Source organism: Talpa occidentalis, unplaced genomic scaffold, assembly GCF_014898055.3.
Source record: "Talpa occidentalis isolate TD23 unplaced genomic scaffold, MPIMG_talOcc4v2.1 talOcc4.2, whole genome shotgun sequence".
Taxonomy (NCBI): Eukaryota; Metazoa; Chordata; class Mammalia; order Eulipotyphla; family Talpidae; genus Talpa; species Talpa occidentalis.
In genome coordinates, this window is record NW_023602073.1 from 44,280,048 (window position 1) to 44,302,474 (window position 22,427).

Below are 22,427 nucleotides of genomic sequence, written 5' to 3' on the forward strand. Positions count from 1 at the left end.
TACTCATAGCAATGAAATCATCTGGTATTTGTTGTTTCCTGATTTCACTTAGTGTTATTTCTTCTGGTCCCATCCACAGTGTTGTAAATTCAAGATTTCATCTTTTTTCACAGCTGAGTAGTATTCCATTGTGTATATTATATCACATATTCTTTCCAGCTTCTTCTCCTCCCTGCTCAGCTCCTCCTCCCTTGGGTGGGGCAGGGAACCTGGAACCTCCCCGTCTCCTGGGAGCACCCTGTTACACACTCATCTGTTGTTAAGCACCTTGGTTGTTTCCATAATTTGGCTCTTGTAGACATTGTTGCAATGAACACAGAGCTCATATATCCCTTCAGTTAGTTTTTACATTCTTTGGATAAATACCATGGAGTAGAAATCTGAGTCATCTGGCAGGTGTATTTTTAATCTTTTAAGGAACCTCCAAACTTTTCTCCATGGGGCTGGTAGGGCTGGACCAATTCCCACCAATGTATGAGGGTTCCTTCTCCCCACACCCTTACCAATACTTGTTTCTTGTCTTTAATATGAGCCATCTCATAGGTGTGAGGTGATGTCTCATTGTGATTCTGATCTGTATTCCCCTGATCATTTGTGATCTGCATTTTCCATGTGACTGGCAATATGCATCATTGGAGAAGTTTCTACTTAGCTCTTCTTTCCATGTTTTGATTGGGCTAATCGTGTTCTGGTTGTTGAGTTATGTGTGTTATTTATATAATTTGGATGTATGATTGCAAATATTTTCTTCCACTCAATATGATGTGTTTACATTTAATGACAGTTCCTTTGCTGTGTAGGAGCTTGTTAGTTTGATGTGGTTCCACTGGCATATTTTAGCTTTTGTTTCCTCGGAAAACCGAAGATATTGAGGGCAGTGAGTCTACTCTGCAGGACACAATATGGTGTCCACCTCATTGTACATTTGTCTGAAACCCACAGCATAGACACCACCAGGAGTGAACTGTAAGGGAAGCCAAGGGCCATGAGAGATGATGATGTGCAGGTTCATTATGTGACAGACATGCCACTGTGGTCTTAACATGATTTGGACATAATCTGTAAAATGTCTTACAAGTTGTCCTTCCCTAGACAACATGCACACAAAAGAAAATTTTACATTCAGGAATATACATAAACACACATACACCATAGCCCTCCAGTGAGCCAGGTGGCCTATCCAAAACCAGTTACCAGGGAAGATTTTTGAAAGTTTCTTTTAAAGACAATCACAGACTGGCCATACAGTCCAGTGAGCACAGTCCCAGCTATTTACCCAACTTACTTGAAAACTTATATTTGAAAAAATAACCCTGTATGGAAGTAAATGTTTACAGCAAAACACCCACTAAGTGTGAGCTGCCCATAGTGACATCCTTCCAAAGACAACAGTAACTACTAAATAAATGGGGAAAAATAGTGCATATTTGTACACTTGATGCATTGATGGAGAACAGAACTTCACCTCTGTGGCCTTCTTTCCTCAAACCTATTGTCTGAGCAAAAGAACTCAAACTGAGGCCATTACTCCTGAGCAGCTCCTCACAGATTCTAGTGTCATCAAAGGCAGGAAAGTAAGAGAAACGGTGAGCCAGAAGCATGTCAAGGAGACTGGTGGGGACTTTATGTGGTGTCCTGGATGGGATGCCGGAGCATAAAAAGGACAATAGGAAACATTAAAGAAACCCAAATAAAGTGTGGAGTTTATTGAAACTACATCAATATCACATTTCCTTAGCTTCACAAATCACTTAGTAGTCATGTGAGATGTTAACAGTTTGGAAATGATATGGGTTATATAGGAACTCTACTACCTTTGCAACTTTTCTATAAATTTACCAGTATCCTTTAAAATACTGTTAACAAGATTATAGGTTGTAGAAGGAAAAAATGATCTACTGTCCAGTTTTCCCAGGTTTTGCCAGGAAGGGACTGGAGAGAGGGTCTCCGTGAAAAGCTGGAAACCTCACACACAGGGCAGGCTCCGGAGTGTCCTCTCCTCTGAGCCCTGCTTCTCTAACTCCTCACAGAGCATCTCACCCCAGCACGCCTACCTCCAGGACTCCCAACTCTGCCCACCTCAGCCCCCGCCCAATCCTGGCAGCTCCACCAGAATCCGGAACAGCGCGGCAGCGCCCCGTGTGGCCACAGGGCTGAGCACAGGAGCCCAGAGCTGCCCTTTCTCCTGCTCAGCCAGGCCCTCCCCAGGCTCCCTGGGCTCCCAGCGGCAGGACAAGGTCCACTGTCACGTTAGCGGTCCTCAAACCTAGTGAGTGACGGTGGACACAGGCCTCAGGGAAGAGCCACGTCTCCAGGTTCCCAGGCCCCCCAAGAATACAGTTTGGGGGGTGAGTCCCCCAAGAATACAGTTTCCCTCAGTCTCTTTGGATGAAACCTTGGACTGCAGAGTCCCTGTTATTTGTTCCCGCTTCCAGGGATGAAAGCGTGTCCTCTGAATCAACCCCAAATACTCCATCCCTAAGGTGAGGAAAGGAGTCAATAATAGAATCTCAGACTCTGATCTAGAACTTCTAACATCCAGGAGACTCCTGTGCTGACTGAAGTAGAGGCTCCCTGATCTCCTTGTCTTCTCCACATGGTGCCAGACTGTGCAGTCAGCTCTAGGGGGTGTCTGCTCAGATCACTCATCACTGGGGTTCTGGGATTTAACCTGCCTCTTTCTTTTCCTTAGTCATCACTACCTAGGGTACCCTTCCGAGCTCAAGACTGCAAACAACATTCACATCCTATCATCTCCCAAGTCTATTTCCTTAACTCAGATATTTCATCTAGACTCCAGACTTTTCTGTCCAGTTTCAATATCACTTTCATTTCTAATAGATCTCAGCTTCAACTTTCCTAAATTGAATGCCTAGGATGCCCACATATGGTTCTTCTGGGGTCTTCCCCATGTCACTGCAGGCTCCACCACTGTCTGCACAGTCTGAAACACTGGGTGTCATACTTGACCCCTTTCTCACCCCAGCAGTAGGAAATGCTGCAGAGTCCATGTTTAAATACACACAGATCCAATCACTTCCTATTATTTTCCTGTTCACCTCCCCCTCCCGCAACGAAGCCACCAACCTCTCTGTTCTAGAATCTGCACTGGTTTCCGACATTTATCTTCCCACCTTGCACCCTTTGATGCTACACAACAGCCAGACAGAGGCTACTAGAGAGTAGTCACAAAGGTTGGTCTCAGTTCAGGAGGTCTTGTCACCTCACATCTTACTCAGAGAGTCAGACCCAACATCCTCCAGGCTCGAATGATCTGGGTGCACACAGATCCCATCTCAGTTGCCTTCTGGTCCAGCAGCCTTTATCTCAGCCACAGAAATTTTTGCCTCGGTCATCCTCACTGGAGGTTACCCTGCCTGGAAAGAATTTCCCTGCACATCCTTGTCGGGAACACGTCCATCAAACTTTTTCTCAAGGGTCACTTGAGTGAGGCCCACACTGACCATGCTGGGTAGCAGCCATCCTCCCTGTTCCAACACACTCTGGGCAGGTTAGTTAAGGGTAGTGTTAGAAGGAGACGCTGTAGAGGAAATAGAAATCCAAAAAGATTTATTTAAGATGAAAAATGAATCCTCCTCTTTACTAATACCATTAATACTAGTTCTTTAAAAAAGATGTGGAGGGCTTCCTTGGTGGCCCAAGGGGTTAAACATCTGCACTATGAGGCAATCTGCAGCTACTCCAGCACGAGTTCCATCCCTGGGCAGGGAGGTTATCCACATGGTGCAGCAGGCCTCTCCTGTCTCGCCCGCTGCTCCCCTCAGAAGTGTATTTCAGTCAGTCTGCCTGTTCTGCTCCCCACTGTCTCTATGAATCCTCACCTGCTGCACCTCTGGCCTGTACCCCAGTTCTTGTAAGCATAAATAAATAAGTCTTATAAAAAATAAAAAGATGGAAAAAATAATCCACAACACAGTTCTAAAATGAGGCCAAAAACAGGATGAGTCTGCAAATCAATCTCTAACACCAGATTCTCCTGTGTGCAGGGACACCCTGGGCCTTCTTGGGACAATGACAGATGCCTCCTGCTGCTGTCAGAGACAGGGACACCCAGAGGACATGAGGCCTGGTCTCTAAATACGAACAGATGTAAAAAATAAAAACCAAAATAAAATACAAACACACAGAGTATAAAGACTGAGGACCAAACCCTGGCCTGAGCCTAGACTGACCCAGCCACACGCAGCCTCCACCCACATTCCTGGAGACAGGACAGGCCTAGATGGTGTCTAAGTCTCTGTGATCACAGGTCCTGCTGGGACAGGTGCTACTGAAGGACAAGGATAAAGGAGCAGCGAGATGATCTCTGAGGAGTGACCACGTCAAAGACCACAACGCACTGAGCACCGACTGGACACAGGCCCCGGCCCCACCCTCCCTGGCCCCGGCTCCTCACAGCCTCTCCCGCCCCCCTCCCTGAGACTCAACACAGCAAACTTATAGTTCTGGCTAGTCCTGAGGTCTCTTTATTTATTCTCAAATTTTGGAATTTTTCAACTTAATCCATCAATTCCACATGACAAGCTAAGGAAAAAAATTACATATCTGGATTATTACTTTCAATAGGGAAGTGAATATTATTCCTCAGGAAAAAACAAAGTACATGCAGGGATGGAGACAAAAAGTGAAGATGAGAAGAAATACTGCATCACTCGGTCCCCAAAGGCAGTCGTCTCATACTGTGAAGGAAAATGACCATGAACAAAGTTAGGGAAGTGTCGACATTCTCCACAGTCCACTGCATCCTCAAAATGTCCCCGTCACAGCTTCTCCATCACCTGGTCCCATCCTTTCTGCCCCAGAACCTCCCACTGCAGGTCCCAGGGTCTCACCTTTAGAGCCCTGGGCACTCTCGCTGCCTGGGGGAGAACAAACAGAACCTGGTCAGAGCCATGAGAGATGAGACCATAGGTGGAACTGAGCTGGGTGACTCCCCCACGGGCTCCATCTACATTGTCTCCAGGGGATCAGGAATAAACCCCTGATCCACACTTACCTGCAGCCTGAGTGGAGCTTCCTCCTTTTCCACCTGTGGGAAGAAACATCCTGTAAGACCACAAAGGAGTTGGGCCATGAAGTCTTAAATGAATCCCCTAATCTGGGCCACAAGGTATGTTCCAGAACTGTGCCTGAAGACCCCTGGAAGAACCAGGAACTATGAAGAAAGAAGATGAGGGGAGATTGGAGCAACCACCTCCTGGAGTCTGTCCTCAGCAGGGACCTTCCCCTCTGACATTTGCTGGGAATCAGGGCCCCATCAGCAGAATTATCAAGGTGAACAAGTGGTGATTCATTTTTGTAAGTGGTTTACAAAGAGGGAGGAGTAGCAATCAGCTGCAGACTGGGCAACAGAGTTTGTGGATGGTACTTCCCATTAACCAGGCAGGGCAAGTTTTCCCTGGGACATGAAAGCCCCCAGTGGACAAGATCCCCCACTCCCTTCCCTACCTGAGCGCTTCTTCATCCAGTTACTACGATAGCCACCGCTGTACAACCACAAAAGCTAGAGCCGCCACAATTCCAGTGAACACAGGTACAAGGACCAGGCCAACAATTTTGTCCATAGTGATCCCCACTGAGGAGGGGGACTGAGGAGGGGCACTGGGAGGAGGGAAGGGAAGGTCAGACCCTGAGTCCCAGGCCCCCATCTGGAGCCAGCTGCGGTTTTCCAGAAGGGCTCCTGATTCCTCTGTGCCCACATGCCCTGCTTACCCCATCTCAGGACTCGGGGCTCCAGCAGCCCCTCATGCTGCACATGGCACGTGTATCTCTGCTCCTCTCCAGAAGGTACCTCCACAGCTGCCCACTTCTGGAAGGTTCCATTCCCCTCAGGCCTGGTCTCCACCAGCTCTGTGTCCTGGGTCAGGTCCTCCCCATCTCTCTGCCAGGTCAGGGTGATGTCCGCAGGGTAGAAGCCCAGGGCCCAGCACCTCAGGGTGACCGCATGCTCAGAGGTGGGGTGGTGGGTCAAGTTTGTGTTTGGGGGATCTGAGGAGAAGGTCAGAACATTCACACTTTGGGACTTTCCTTCATGGAGACTGAAGCAGCCTCATGTGACCATCCTGAGAATGGACAGGGAAATGGGTTTGGAATAGGAAGCACAAAACCTATAAACCAGCCTGATCTGGGGAGTGTGGGATAATGTGTTTCTTAGAATGTTCCAGAATCAGGGTAAAAGCTCAGAATAGGAAGATGCAGGTCTCCAAGGAGGAGAACACAGACTTATGCTCCTGACTTAGGGACTCAAACAAGCAGGAGTCAGATCTGAAAAAATGTTAATTAGACCAAAAACAAGACATAGTGAAAAACTGAAGATCCCCAAGATAGTCACCGGGTCATCCAATGAAGGGTGATTTCAGGGATGGCCTTCCCTCCAGCTCAGGAGAGGCTGGATTCCTTAACTGTCCTTCAGAAAAGTAGGGCCCTGAGGGTGAGTCTTGCTAGCACAGAACAGAAAACCTACGAGGTCTCCTCCCTCTCTGACCAGAAAGAGGTCTGTTTGTTTGTTTTTTAAAGTTTTTATTTATTTATTTATTTGTAATAAATGCATGCATGCACACAAGAACCTGGGTACAGGCTAGAGATGGGGGGGCAAGGGGTGGTAGGAGGACTCACCAGAGACAGAGTGGAGAACAGACAGGTGGATTGACTGAAATACACTGCTGAGGGGAGCAGCCCGCAAGACAGGAGAGGTCTGCTGGGCCATGTGGGTCGCCTCCCTGGCAGTCCCCAGTGCTCTGCTTAACCCTTTAGGCCGCCAGAGAGGCCCCAGAGTGTTCTGACCATTACTCCATTTTCCCCTGGGGTGTCAGCCTGAGGGAGAGCTGAAGCCATGGAGGCCTTGCAAGGTCTCTCTTACTTGAAAGCTGCATCTTCTCCCTCCAGTTTTCCAGGCATCTGAGCAGCGACTCCACGCACTCCACCAGTAGTGCTCGGTCTCTGCAGTGCTCGGTCTCTCAGTCCGCCTCCCACTCGCGCCGGGTGATCCGAGCGGCCGTGTCCGCCGCGGTCCAGGAGCGCAGGTCCCGGTTCAGGGCCAGGTAATCGGCGCCGTCGTAGGCGACCTGACTGTACCCGCGGAGGAGGCGCCCGTAGAGCCCCACGTCGCAGCCGTACATCTCCTGGAGGGGTGAGAGTCTGTCCCCGCCCGCGTCAGCCTTACCGTGGCCGCCCGACCCCCGCGGGGAATAACCCTCAACTGAAAACGACCGCACGGAGCCACGTCCCGCGGGCTCGTCCCCAGTCGAGGGTCGGGCGGGTCCACCAGCCTAAGGGCGTCGCTCCGACGCGGGGTCTGGGGTTACTCCCCAGTACTTGGGGGTGTGGGTGTCCCCTCGGGCCGCGCCGCTCACCCGCCTCGCTCTGGTTGTGGTAGCGGATCGCAGCGCGCAGCTTCGCTCCTAAAGTCTGTGCGTTGCCTTCGCGGCCCGCGTCTCCCGCGCCCAGCACCCCAGCCCCTCCTGCCCCGCCCAGGGCGCCCGCGGCTCCGCCCTCTGATCCACCGAGTCGCTGTCGAACCACACGACCTGCGTGTCGTCCACGTACCCCACGGCGATGAAGCGGGGCTCCCCGGGGCCGGGCCGGGACATCGCGGTGTAGAAATACCTCAGGGAGTGGGGGCCTGGGGGCGGGAGGGAGACCCGGGCTGGGGAGACGGGGCGGGAGGGGCGGGGGCGAGGGGGCTCCCCAGAGAGTTAAGGGGCGGTGGAACGAGAAGGGCCGGGACTCAGGGGGCAAGAGGGGACGGGGGCGGGGAGGGGCAGCAAGGGGCCAGGGCGGGGTCGAGGGGGACACCTGGGCGGGCGGCGATGGCGGAAACGAGCCTCTACCGGGTCCAGAGGTGCCGCTGTCCTCACCCGGGGCCCCCCCGGGCTCCTCAGCGGCGGGTTCCCTCCCGACCCGAACTCACCTGCCCAGGTCTCCCTGGGGCCAGGGCCCCCAAGAGAAGCAGCAGGAGGGACGGGGGCCCCATGGCCCTTACCTACGCGGCCAGAAACGCTGGGTGTCGGGGCTGGCGAGTGTAGACTGTGTAACCGGGGCCGCGGGGCTGCTGATTGGCTGCTCTGGAGACCTCCAGGCAATGGGGAGAGAGAACTGGGGTGAGTCAGAGCCCAGGAGGGCCCAGTGAGCCGCGGAAGTGAAGCTGCGGGGAGCTGTGGAATCCTCAGTGCCTACCCTCACGCCACCCGGGACTCGGGCATGGGACCCAGACTTGAGGGCCTCACCCGGGACCTGGGACTTTGCTCCGCCCCCTTCTCTTCTGCACCAAGATCTTTGTCAGTCCTTGGGACTGCGCCACTGATTCTCAAACATTTTCGTCTCAGGATCTCTGCACGCGCAGTCTTACAAATTCCCAAGGACCGCCAAATATAATTTTTTAAAAAAGATTTATTTTATTTATACAAGAGCTGGGGTACAGGCCAGAGGCGCGGGAGGGTGAGAGGATTCACCAGAGACAGTGGGGAGCGGAACAGGCAGAAGGACTGAACACCCTGCTGAGGGGAGCAGCAGGCGAGACAGGAGAGCTCTGCTGTGCCATGTGGGACGTGCTCTGGGCAGCCGGGAATCGAACCGGCACTGCAGGGGCTGGAGACAGCTTCACAGCGCTGCGCTCAACCCGCTGCGCCACCGGAGAGGCCCCAAATATAAATTTATGTGGCTATTAATCTTTACCATACACGGAATAAAATATTTTAAACATGGTTTTATTTCATTTGGAGTATTATTAATAATCCATTGCATAACTGTTTTAAAGAAATATAACTTTGAGAAAATAATCATGCTAGTGAGAAGTGGACCTTTTACAGTTTACACTTTTGCAAGAGTCCTCTCTGTCTCATTAGAAGTTGAATTTTCAAATTTTCTTCTGCACTTAGTCTCTTGTTTTAGTGGGTCAATAAAAAAATACAGCCTTAAAGAAACATGTAGGAGTTGCATTTTATAATCTTTTAGGATAAATGTGAGTATTCAACTTTGTCACTACTTTGATAATAAGTTGAAACTATATAATTGGTAGTTGTAGGGTAAGGAAAAAGTATTAGGCTTTTCTGCCATCCTGCCATCAGGATAGATGAGGGAAACCTGTGGTCCTGAATGCATGCCTGATGGCGGGCACCTGAAGTGGGTACACCTGGGCTGAGAGACTGAGTTTATAAGGGAGGCATCATGGGGACGCCAGCAGAAGCCGAGAAAGAATGGAAGCGGAGAGAAGAAGAAGAGAAGCAGAGAGAACTCCAGAGAACCCAGGTAGAGTGATGATTTGCTGGGGCCCCGGGGGACTGCCAGTCTCCTGGCCCCCAGCACCCCTGCCTGCCATATGCCTGGTAAATCTAAATAAAAGACCTGCAAAAGCCACCGAGGTCTCCAGGACTCTTCCCTCCTTTACCCCCTCTGCATGGGATCTTAGAAAACCTGCTCAGTGGTCCTTCCTACCTCTACAGTAGTTTTTCACAAAGAAAAGCCTGAAACACTACCACTGAATGTTTCTAATCTGTTACATTAATTCCATAGACCTCTCCTGCATATTGATAGATCTTGAACTAATAAATGATTTTTAAAAGTAAAGCATTGTTTCACTAGGTTATGTGATCATTGTGTTTATTATTCTAGAATCTAATTTTAAAAATCATATTTGTTTTATATTCCAAATATTCCAAAGGAAAAATTAGTTGGTGCAGAAAGTTGTCAAGCTCATAGTGATGGGACACAATTTTCTAAAACCTGGTTTTCCCTTGGAGTTTGCATTTTATCAAGGCAATTAACTACTTTCAGTTGTCAATTGCCAGTAGATTTTCTTAAAGGGACACATTCAATTTCTAGAAGTGCCTAAAAGTTACCTAAATGAATATAATGGTAGTTTTGTCATTGGTCCTTCAGACGATATTGCCGAAAAAATGAGTCTAACTTCATGCAAATTATTTTTCTTGCAACATTGTACTTTAGAATGTAACACAAATAAATAAATAAATAATCAGTCAATCAGTCAATCTTGAAAAAAAAAAAGCAAAACACAGCAGAAGCATATCCTCTCCCTAACGAGATTAAAAGGGCGGCTGGCCAATTGTTCTGGCTTGGAACACGAACCCATACTGAGGAGGGTTGTTCCTTCGCAAAATGTTTATCTGCCCAAGAGTAGGGCTCCCCTTGTGGTAAATTCAAAAAATTTAAAGTGAAAAGCCTTCCCTAGTTTTAGCTCCCCAGAGGATGAGCACGCCCACTTGCACACTAAAGCCCTTCGTTTGCATAGTGGATATTCAATTCCGTTGCAGCAAACTAGACTTATAGTCCAGCGGTGCACTGCTTGTGCTCCCTTCCTCCGCAAACCTCACGTTTCTGGGGTTAATTCCCAAGGTCTGACGGCTAATCAAATTTAGCAAACGGACACCACTTTTTTTTCCCGTCGTTTAAACCCCATTTGTGAAAGGTGGATGCAGAGGCCAGGAATGAGGAAGCCCACATAGAAAAAGACAAGATGACCCTGACACCAGGACCACTGATACCATTACGGAGCAACCCGATATAAAACGGGTTGCCTGCCTGTGGGTCCTCACCCGCGCGCTTAAAAGGGACTTATTAATACTCCACTACAGGCACACACAAAAGGTTAATAAAAGGTTTATTTACAAGGGAAGGGGAAATGAGGAAATGTACAACTCAGGGAGAAAATAGGGAAATAAAGTCTTAAATGCATCCTACCCTATCCGCCGACCTAGAAACCCAAAGGCACGCTCAGAGCTGGCCAGTCTCGCTGCCAGCTGGCAGAGAGCCAAAATGGGGGAATCTTCTCCCCTTTCCTGGGGACCACCCTGTTACAGAACCATCAACAAAATATGTGGGCCCAGAAGGAATCGGCTCGGCTAACACCACATCCGAAATAACCCACTGAGTTCTTTTTAAAAAATCCCATAGCTTTCCAGCAGGGTAGTGACAGCCAATAGCATTTGGAAAATCAGACAGCGCCAATTGCAAGGCATCCGAGAGAGAGAGAGAGAGAGAGAGAGAGAGAGAGAGAGAGAGAGAGAGAGAGAGAGAGAGAGAGAGAGAGAGAGAGAGGGAGAGAGAGAGTTTTAACAAATTGCTGGGTTGTTAGGGGAAGGACTATTAAATGATGGTCATAGCCCCAAATGGATCTCACTCTCAGACGCCCTTTGTAATAAGATTAGCTAAATAGTCTACATAGGGGGTCACTGTTTTGTTGTTTTTATGTTTTAAATAGACCCATTCCAAAGGTTTGTCCTGCTGGGCTGTGACACCAGTTGGAGAATACAGAGTATTGAATATCAAAAGAGTGAATGGTAAATCTGGGTCATACCTATACACAAATTGACTTTTTATTTGTTGATTAGCAAATTGTAACTCCTGTTCAGCTTCCTCTGTTAAATGTCTAGGGCTAGCCAAGGCAGGCTCTCCTTCCAAAGTTTTAAATAAATGTTGCAGTTGGTAATTAGGAATTCCCAAATGAGGGCATATCCAATTAATATCTCCTAATAGCATCTGAAAATCGTTCAATGTTTGGGGTTTGTGCGAATTTGTACGGTCTGAGGCCTGACAGTTAAGCAATCGACCACAGAACCTAAATATTTAACGGGAGTTGTTTGTTGTATTTTATCGGGGGCAATAAGAAGGCCAAACCTAGGGAGTTCATCAGAAATAGCATGAAAAACCAATTTTAATTGTGAGCCATCAGAGGACGCTATAAGAATGTCATACATGTAGTGACGAATGTAGGCTTGAGGATATTGCTGCCTAACAGCCTTAAGTGCTTGTGCCACAAAAAAATTGACACATAGTGGGGGAATTAGCCATCCCCTGAGGAAAGACTCTCCACTGATATCTTTTCATAGGTTCTTTATTATTTAAACCAGGTACACTAAAAGCAAACCGTAACGCATCCTCTGGATGGACCGGGATAGAAAAAAATAGTCCTTGAGATCTATAAGTATAAGAGGCCATCTGGCTGGGATAGCCGCTGGTGTAGGCACCCTGGGCTGCAAAGCTCCCATGGGTTGCATCACAGCATTCATCTGTCTTAAATCTGTAAGCAATCTCCATTTTCCTAATTTTTTTTAATTACAAATATAGGGGAGTTCCAAGAGGAAATCAAGGGTTCAATATGGCCAGCAGCCAATTGTTCTTGAATTAATTGTTCTAATGCCTGGGTCTTTTCTCTAGTAAGGGGCCATTGACCTACCCAGACAGGCTTTTCCATTTTCCACTGTATCTTAGGCACATGTTGTATTTGCTCCATCAAGGCCCCTATGGAAAAGATGACTGGCTGTGTGCAGCCTATTGTCTTGTAAATTTTTGCCTAATCCCCTACCTAGGATGTAGCCCATCCGTAACATTATATTTTGAACCACTGGATTATTAGCTGGTATTTGTAATAATGGTGCACCCCATTGTTATAATAAATCCTTTCCCCATAAATTTAGTGGTACATCTAGTACACAGGGCTGAATGGCAGCCATCTGTCGCTTGGGCCCTTGACACTGTAAGACTCGAGCACTTTGTTGAATCTGTTGGGTGGATACAGTGCCTATTCTGGCCATATCTGCAGTGGAGACTTTAGTCTTCCACGAGGGAGGCCACTCTGAAGTTGACAAAACTGTAACATTCGTGCCAGAGTTGACCAATCCCCTAAAACATCTGTCCTCAATCTTTAACTCCAAAATTGGCCTGTTTATTTTAGATAGTAATTCTGTCCAATCTACCTGAGGCAGAACCTCCGGCACTACCAAAGCCCCTGGTCCTTTCACTTTTAGACTGGCCAATGGGCACATGGGGCAACAGCAGAAATTGAGCTATTCCGTCTCCCCTTTTGATGCTCCAAGTGGCAGGGACTGAAGCACAACCTGTAATTCGCCCTCATAATCGGAGTCTATTACTCCGGGAAACATTTGTAATCCTTTGGCAGTTGAACTAGATTTTCCTAAAAGTAATCCTACAGTTTTGGGGGATAGGGGTCCATAGTAGCCAGTAGGAACCCAGCGCGGACACATTTCGGCCTTTATTATGAGGTGCACTGCGGCAGGCAAATCTATGGCTGCACTTCCTGAGGTGGAGGGACGGAGAGACAGGATGGAGGTTGTGGCATTGGCTGGTTGGGTACTAGCAGAGCGGGGCATCCTTGATTGGGGCCCTGCATCATCATCATCGGGGATTGCCCTGTTATTATCCGGGCCCAGGGCTGGCCCCTCCTTCCGTTTCTCGCTGGCCCATGGAAAAAAATTTTCATTTCTATGAACTTGAGACCGGCAATCGCGGGCATAATGGTACCCTATGGCGCACCTGGGGCACAGGGAGAAAGTGGCGTAACTCTTGCTTGATTTATTGTTAAACGCTGCCTTGTAGTCTTTTAAAATGCCCCGTTTTGCCACAATTGAAGCATTTTTTTTGTTTGTTCGTGGCACGTTACCGCTTTTGTAGCGAGAGCCACCACATATACTCTATGCTCTATTGACCCAACATCGAGGCAAACCCGCAAATATTTTATGATGTTAATAGTATCCCTAACCTGGCGTATAGCATTCTGGCAGTCCTTATTAGCATTATCATAAGCCAGCTGAGTCAACAGTTGTCGAATGTCTCGGCCCTGTACCTGTTTTTCAACAGCATCCTCTAAGCAAAAGAGGAAATCGGAAAAAGGCTCATTCTTTTTGTTATAGGGCAGCCCCGATACAAAACGGGGTGCCTGACTGTGGGTCCTCACCCACGCGCTTAAAAGGACTTATCAATGCTCTACTGCAGGCACACGCAAAAGGTTAATAAAAGGTTTATTTTCAAGGGAAAGGCAAATGAGGAAATGTACAGCTCAGGGAGAAAAGTGGGAGACAAAGTTTTAAATGCGTCCTACCTGATCCACTGATCTGGAATCCCAAATGGCACTCTGAGAGCTGACCGAGCCAGGAACCATGAAGCCAGGAGGTGAGCAAGAGAGTGACAGAGCGATAGACCCCCAGGCCCACGTGTTTGGTTTTTATACCCAACCTGGCTGCTTAACTCCACCCTCAGGTCCCAGCCACCCTCCTTTGGTGGTGACAGGATTTGTCTTTCCCAATGTCTTGATGACTTTGGTCTGGAGTGGGGGTGGCGACCACAAAGCCTGTATGGGATTAGCTCAGAACATCCTTTCCCCCTAATAGTTTCTTCACGTGTCTCTAGGCTCCACGCGCCTCCTCCAGGTCTCCTTCTGGCTCCATCCAGCTTCCTTCCTTTCTCATTCTCCTTTTCAGCTTCTTCTCTCCCTGCTCAGCTCCATCCTCCTTTTGGGTGGGGCAGGGAACCTGGAACCACCCCATTTCCTGGAGACCACCCTATTACAGTCACACCAGTCAGTGACCTGCAGGCACTGCCTGTCCCCTGGCCAGCTGCATAGGACAAAAGGCCTGGACCACAGGATGGGCTCCTGCATTCCAGGGGATGAGGGGCTGTCCGGAGAGCGGGGGTCCACGCACTCAGGGCATGGTCTCAGTTCCTGGGGTGCATGCAGCATCCCTGAGCTGGAGGTGGCCAAGGTGAAGGGCTCCAATTCCCAGAGGCCACCATGGAGACTGGGAGGAGGGAGTGGCCACCCAGGGCCGTGGGTGGGGCTGCCCCCCAGGCTCTCCGTGCTCTTCTGTGTCATGGAGAGAGCCTGGAAGAAAGGAACAAGGCCAGGGATTGCCCTGAGTGTGTCCCTGAGGGTGGGCCTCAGGGTTCAGATCCCTACACAGCTGGGAGTTGCACAAAGGAAGGAACAGCGGGCTCCTGAGTCAGAGGGCACTGGATCAAGGCTGCCCACCAGCTGTGTGGCTTCAGGCACATCCTGGCTGGAGTCTGTATTCCCACTTGAAGAGTGGAGAGGAGGATGCCTGTGCCACACACACCCCTCCTGTGGGCCTGGGCTCCCTCCTCCATCAGGGGGTCTCTGCGGACGGGTACCTGGCAGGGCTGCGTGGGAGACTGAAGTGCTGCTCAGGCCCTGGCACTTGAGCCCAGTCCCCAGGCCCAGGGTCCCGGCCCAGGTCTTGCCCGGCTGGTGGCGGCTCCCCCTGCCCAGCCAAGGGGTTTTCTGCATCGTGACCTGCTCAGGGCCTCAGCTCCTCACCTATGCAAGGGGGTCAGCGACCCTAGTTGGTGTGGGGGTCCCGGGGGCTTGTTTTCCACTCCCAGCACCGGTCATGCCAGGGCACCTCAGAGCTCTGTCCCCCAAGGCCTCACCCCTTTTGTTATGTCCTTAAACCGATTCACTTTTTTCCTTAGGAAAGGAAACTTTATGTCATTGTAAACAGAGAACAAGGATCACTTGCCAGAAATAGAAAGTGACCAGAAAGGTAAGTGCCATAGAAATATGATTGATTTCTAGCCACTGCACCGCCAGTCTGGCCAGCCTCGCCTCCAGAGAGCGTGTGTGCCAGGACCCGGTCGCAGGGGCGGCTGGGGTCCGCGGACCCATGGTGGCTGCTCCTCAGCCCCATTAGAGGGCCGGAAAGAGAACTTTCTCCCCAGGGAAGCCATGTTAGTGAGTCTAAGTCAGTCCACAGAGTACTAAGCAACCCAGGCACCGCACCCCCACCCTTGCCCTGCCCACAGAGGGTCACGCCCACTCAGCGGGGCTGGGAAGGGCTTGCTGGGGCAGCCAGGGGCCTCCCTGCAGTGGTGCCCTGCTGCAGGCCTCCAGCAGCCCTCAGCTGCTCCCCCGGATGCCACCCATGCGTGTCCAGCTGTGTAAACCAGGACCCTGACACTCGGGTCCTCACTCAGTCCTTTGGAGTCCCGTTAGCAGAGCAGAGGGGGCCTGTCCTCTGGGTCCCGTGGTCCTGGATGGGGCTACCGCCAGCCTCCGTCCCACCCCCAGCAGCCCTGTCCTTCGTGGAAACACCCCTCACCCACAGGGGCACTCAGAGCCCACAGGAAGGGCTCCTCAGACCTGAGGCCCAGAACAGGTGGTTGCAGAGAGATGAGGGCGAGCTTCAGAGGGAAGATGGAGACACAAAAGGAGGCCTTGAGGGGCTGGAAGAGGCAGGGGGCGTGGCCGACAGCTGGGCTGGCTTTGGGAGAGGTCAGCAAGGTGGGATGCCCGGCTAGCTCCCAAGTCCTGACCCGGGCAGGCCTGTAAGCTTGAGTGCAGCTCTGGGCAAGATGGCGACGGGGGTGGGGGTGGGGCGGGGAGGAGGGCAAGGGAGGGAGAGGCCAGGAGCTTGGCTGCCACCAGGAGGAGGCGCATGGGGTCCCCAGAGAGACATCCTGGGCCAGCTGGGTCAGAGATCTCTCTGCAAAACTAAGTCACAGGCTCCGCATCCTACTTCAAGAGCCCACGAAGGCCTCCTGCGCCCCCTGGTGGCCAATTCTAGGCTGTCCACAAGAGGAGAAAGGAAATTGCAGGATCCTACCTCAGATGTGGATGAGGGCGACCCCATCTATTCCAGCTTCCACCACCTACCTGCTCCGGGACTTCAGCAGGTCACTCATACACCCAGCATTGTCATATGTAAAATGGGGTTCCATCCCAGGAGCCCTCAGCTAACTGGAGGCCCCTTCCTGCCCACCGTCCTTCCCCCCACCCCACCCCAGTGATGCTGCCTCCCTGAACAACTCAGTCCCAAAGCTGCAGTGGAGCTGAACCAGGCGGGTGGGCATCATGTGACCCCCAGTGTGGGGGTGAGGGGGCACTGACCAGAAGGGGTCAGGAGGACCGATGTGCAGGAAGACAGCTCCTGGAGTTGCTTGTTGGAACTAGTGGTGTGATGAGGGGTGTCCAAGGGAAAGTGACCCAGGAAAGGATTTGGGGCTACAGTGGGGTACGGAGGGTATCTACACGGGGAGAGCTTGGGATATGCATAGAGGATCAAGCAAATATGTAAATATATTCAGCCTTCTCATCTGAACAAACCCTTGGATGTTGGGCTGGAACTGGGGTGTCAGTGCAAATTCACCGAAAATGAAACCAAATATTTTAAATGAATAAAATGCGCAGCAATCCCTTTGCACACAAGGCCATTTATCTAGACCAACAGCATGTGGAGGCTGCCTGTCCTTGTATTAGTTACCTGCAGCCCCATTCTGTGATTAGAATCTCACTTGTTCCACTAGATTGGTGGACACATCGGTCATTTCCTGAGTGGCTTCTATTAAATCAAGTGTCCACAGGAGCCTTGAACACACCTGTCCAAACACAGTCCTCTCACCAAACTGCTTGGCTCCCTCAGCCTTGCTCCCAAGTCCTGCCTACCTTGCCACTTCCTCCAGGAAGCACTCTGGGCTTCTATCCTGCCCCTGTTATGGTGCTCATCCCAGTTCACAGGGATACAGGATGTCCCAGGGACTGCAGGGCCCCAAGACTTCCAAGCACCAGGGCCAGGGAAAAGGAGCAGGGACTCAAGGAAAGAGACCCTAGCTCTGCAACCTGCCTGCTGTGTGGCCCTGTGTGCAAGCGACTTGACCTCTCTGAGCCTTGTTTGCTGAATTGTAGAGAATCCTATCTACCACTGATTATAGGAGAAACGTCAGCTGAGCATCTTTATAGATTCTAAGGAGGCATTTGGTGGAATCCAACATCCATTCTTAATTTTAGAAAATGACGATTAAAATAAGAATAGATTTTATGTCCATGAAAAGGCAAGGACGCCCTGTCACCATTTAACACCAGTCTGGAGGAGCCACTGCATCGAGGACAAGGGTGATGTGTGGGGAATGCTGGGCAAAACACCACTGTTTTTAGATGGTCACTTGGAAGAGCTAAGAGAATCAATTTAAATATGAAACTTTGAGATTAGAAAAAAGTTCATCGTTAAAAGTCAAGTGAGGCTCCTTTGCGTGACACCAAGGTTGGGTATGGCTCATCGGACATCTGTCGAACTCATGGAAGGGTCCGTGCCTAGAGCAAAAGGTGTGGGGCTTTAGGTGGTCGTGGTGCATCCACCTGGAGGGGGAGACGCGAGTGGGGGCTGTGCATGTGTCGGGGCAGGATTGTATGGGAAAGCTCTGCACCTTTTGCTCAGTCTTGCTATGAGCCTAAAACTGCCCCCCCCCAGGTAGTCTATTTAGAACAATCAATTGCCTCGATGCAGCTATAGATTTGTAGTGATCCATTAGGTCTCAGAAGGAAAGACCTTATCCATAATAGCTCGAAGGGGGGAAAAAAAAGTAAAACGAAGGGCAAGGGCATAAGAGAAGAGTGAAGGAAAGGCAGGCTTTACTCTTGACCGAGAAACCCAACACCATTAAAATGTCTTTTTTCCCCTAATTTAATTATGCATTTAATAAATCCAAACAGGATATTAAAGAAAACCATATGATTTCTCTAGGAGAGCAAAATGTGAAAATAGCTAGGAAGGACTGATTTCATTAGCTATTAAGAGATGTAATGCTTGTAATTCTAATTATCCAAGCTAATTACGCATCAGTATGTTCCACACTCAGTTTCAAGGGCTTTATAGAAACTCACTCATCTGATCTTCATCACAGCACTTGAGGCAAAAGAACTAGGGTTTTAAGGGTTCAATAGGAGTACTCTCCCTTCCCTCGCCCCTCCTCCCTCCCAAGTTCAAAATGACAGAGAAGACAGATCAGGTCCATGGAAATCAACAAATCCTCTTGATTGCTGATAGAAGCTGCAGTAGAGGCTGGGTATAAGCAGGGCAATGTGGGCCTTAAAACTCCACCAAGAGAGGGCCTCCCTGGTGGGGCAAGGGGTTAAGACGCAGAGCTATGAAGCTATCAGTCAGCCTCTGTAGCACGAGTTCGATCCCCGGCCAGGGAGAAACCCACATGGCGCAGCAGACCTCTCCTGTCTCCCTGCTGCTCCCCTCAGCAGTGTATTTCAGTCAGTCTGCCTATTCTGTTCCCCACTCTGTCTCTGGTGAATCTTCTCACCCCCTGCATCTCTGGCCTATACCCCAGTTCTTGTATGCGTCTGTAAATAAATCTTTAGAAAAAAAAACCTCCAACAAGAGAATGAAAAGACAAGCCACAGATATGCAGAAAATATTTTTTAAATACATGTCAGAAATAACTTGTCCAAAATATGAGGAACTCAGCTCAACCAGAAGAAAACAAAAGAACGACCCAATTTTAAAATGCACCCAAAAAGGGGGTAAAAATTGGAACCAGACACCTCATCAAAAAAGATAGAGAGGTTTCATGCTGGGGGGGTGGGGGGAGATATAGAGGTTTCAAATAAGTCGATGAGAAGACAGCCAACACCCTCTATACTACGCAAGTTAAATCACCAAATGCCACTAGGACAGGTCACAGTAAGAGGGAGCCTGACAAGGGGCCCCATCAGCCCGTGCTGGCGGGGAATGTGGGTGTTTGGATGAACGTGAAGCACACACTTCCTCCAGTCCACACTGTGGGCCTCCTGGCTGACTGGGCCTTCCTTCTGCTCAGCTTGGGTTAAAGCCTGGGCATGCCCCTTCCACCCAGTGAGCCCTCAAATCCCAGGAGCCTGGAGCTATCCCCCCCCAAGCCAGGGACTGGATCCTCAGCTGGTGCAAGGGACAGCACCCCCTGCCCCAGCCCTCAGAGGTGTGGTTATAAACCAGTTAGCTCATTGGCATTTATTTTCTATGCCGTACATCTCTGCCCTGTTTTTTCTCCTCAAAATTCACTGCTTGGGGGGGGGGGACGGGGAAAGGAGGGATTGGGTTCAAAATAAGAGGGTTGCAATTGTATGGGGAATATAAAAATAAAATTAAAAAAAATCCACTGCTTAAAAAAATAATTTATCTGGGGCCTCCCCTGGTAGATCTGCCTGTTCTGCTCCCCGCTCTGTCTCTGGTCAATCCTCTCACCCTCCCGTGCATCTGGCCTGTACCCCAGTTCTTGTATAAATAAATAAATAAATAAATAAATAAATAAATAAATAAATAAATCTTTAAAAAATAGAATAGAATTAGGGCCTCCCTGGTGGCGCAAGGGGTTAAGAAGCACCTTTGAAGCTATCTGCAGCCACTGCAGCACGAGTTTGATCCCAGCCAGGGAGCTACCCACATGGCACAGCAGACCTCTGCTGACTCGTCTGCTGCTCCCCTCAGCAGTGTACCTCAGTCAGTCTGCCTGTTCTGCTCCCCACTCTGTCTCTGGTGAATCCTCTCACCCTCCTGCATCTCTGGCCTGTACCCCAGCTCTTGTATGCATAAATAAATAAAATCTTTTAAAAAATTAATCTGTTGGAGAAGTAAAAAAAAAAAAAAATCCAAATGGCAAAAGAAAGAATGGGGGGGAGGGGGGGAGACAGAAAGAGAGAAAGAAGAAAGAAAACAACAACTAAAGCCCTCCAAATTCCAAAACCCAGCCCAGCACCTGCTGGCACAGAGCCACAGAAACCCTCTCTCCTGCAGTTGGGAGCGCCAGTTCCCCGCTGGAAGGTTTCTCACCAGGCCGAGCCTGGCTCCATGGTGTGACCCAGAAATCACCCTGCTCGTCTTCAGCCGGCTGACCTGACAGCCTGTGTCCACACAGAACCCGCACGCTCAGGGCAAAAGCTCACGCAGCGCGCTGGGTGTCCGCGGTGCGCATCTGCGCGGGTCTGCTGCGCCGGAGCGTCCGGGACCCGGCCTGGAGCATGCGCCCCGCAGGTGTGCGCGCCCTCGGGGTGCTCTGTCACCCCGTCCCCGGGACGCAGAGTCCTGGTGGGGGGGGACCCGCGGGACCTCCCCCTGCCGGCCGCTCGGATCTCCAGGAACGCGAAGATGTGGAGGGGAGGGGGGGAGAGAGGGCGGAATAGGGGAGCCCGGGCCTAGAGGGGTCTCAGGAGGCGCCCTGACTGAGATCAGAAATGCTGGCACACAAAACGGGGGATGCGGTCCTGCTGGCAGGCTTCGGCCTCCAGGGGGCACCCCCGAGTCAGGGAAAGACTCCCTGCACCCGCACAGCCCAGCCTTCCAGGCAAAATAGGGCCCCCCCACCCCTCTCTGGGGTGTGAGTCCCTGAGGCTTATCCAGAGCGCCGCCATCTCCGCTGCTCCAGGAGATGTTCCAGTTCATTCCCCTCTGATAACCCCGCAGACCCCCCGCTGGGGAGGAATGGGGGCAGACTCTGAGGGGGTTGCTGGGGAGAAGGCGGACCCCCGGGGATCTCTCAGGTGTTGGGCAGACACTGTGCCAGGGTGTGAGGCCCGCCTGGGGCCTGGGAGACAGCAGGGCTTATAGGGTGAAGGTGTTCTGGGCAGCAGGCGCAGCTTGAGCAAAGGCCAGGAGGCGGGAGAGTTGGAAGCGGCTGGAGCATGGAGGGGGGGTGTTGGGGAGCCCTGGGTAAGAAGGAGCCCATAGGCTTGTGCCCCCACCCCGCACCCTTCCCGCACCCCCACCCCGCTCCTGCTCCTTCCCTCCATCCTCTTCATTCCATTTATTATCCACCCCACCAGGGCTCCTAGTTCTCTCCCTGCCCCCTAGTTCTCTTGCACCCCGAGGACTCCCGATGTTGGAGGCCCTGTTTGGGTCTGTGAAGCAGGGCAGGCAGAGGGCCAGGCCCTGGTGACCCCACCTGGAGAGCTGGAGGAAGCTGTGCCCTGGGGTGCTGAGGACAGGCCAGGTGCAGTGAAGGGGTTGGTAAATACCAGCACTTCCTAATAGCAGCCCCCCAGCCCCCTCAGGTGCCTTCAACCCCTCCCTGAAATTTTCACTCTTCAGTCTTCCATACCTTTCCATTTCCCTCCTTTCAAAACCAATTGATTCCTTTCACTAAAAATCAAGAAAAAAGGGCCCAGCCCCTCCCTCTCTGTCTTCTACGCAGTAAGAGTTCCTAATAGTCCTCCCTCAGGTGACTCTTCTGTTTTACGAGAAAGCACCTGCTATAGGTAGACCCAAGGGAACGGTCACGGAGGAATTTCAGGCATGAGCCAGGCCCTCTAATCTAGCCAGGTGAGGATGGGATCCTAGATCTGTGGGCCCAGCCCGCCTTTCCTTCCATCCTGTCAGGCACAGGTGCTGAGCTACCTGGGAGACAGGGGAGGGTGTGCCACAGTCATTTCCCAGGGGACTTGCTGCAGAGCCTGGGTAGGGAGGCTTGGGGAGGGAGGCCTGGGCAGGGGAGGCCTGGGTAGGGAGGCCTGGGTAGGGAGGCCTGGGCAGGGAGGCCTGGGCAGGGAGGCCTAGGTAGGGAGGCCTGGGCGGGGAGGTCTGGGCAGGGAAGGCCTGGGCGGGGAGGCCTGGGCTGGGAGGCCTGGGTGGGGAGGCCTGGGCGGGGAGGCCTGGGCAGGCTCAGCTAGAGGAACCAAGCTGGGCCAGGGTCACCTGCAGCTGCTGGGAAGTCCTGTGTCCTTACTTATGGTTCCAAAGAGGGACACTACCAAGGGCGGGGGCTGCCAGAGGGGCCCGGCTTAGACACGGACTTTGAGCTCGTGTCCATCGTGACCCTCAGTCTTCTCAGCTGTAAAATGAGCATAATTACCCCTCTCCTGTCTCTGGCAACCTTCTGAATGCCCT

General features: G+C 51.1%; 1 pseudogene; it reads right to left on the reverse strand.

Moving 5' to 3' along the window:
- Positions 1 to 4,474: 4,474 nt before the first annotated feature.
- LOC119251298 (patr class I histocompatibility antigen, B-1 alpha chain-like) lies at positions 4,475 to 7,993 on the reverse strand (annotated as a pseudogene).
- Between the last annotated feature and the right edge of the window lie 14,434 nt (positions 7,994 to 22,427).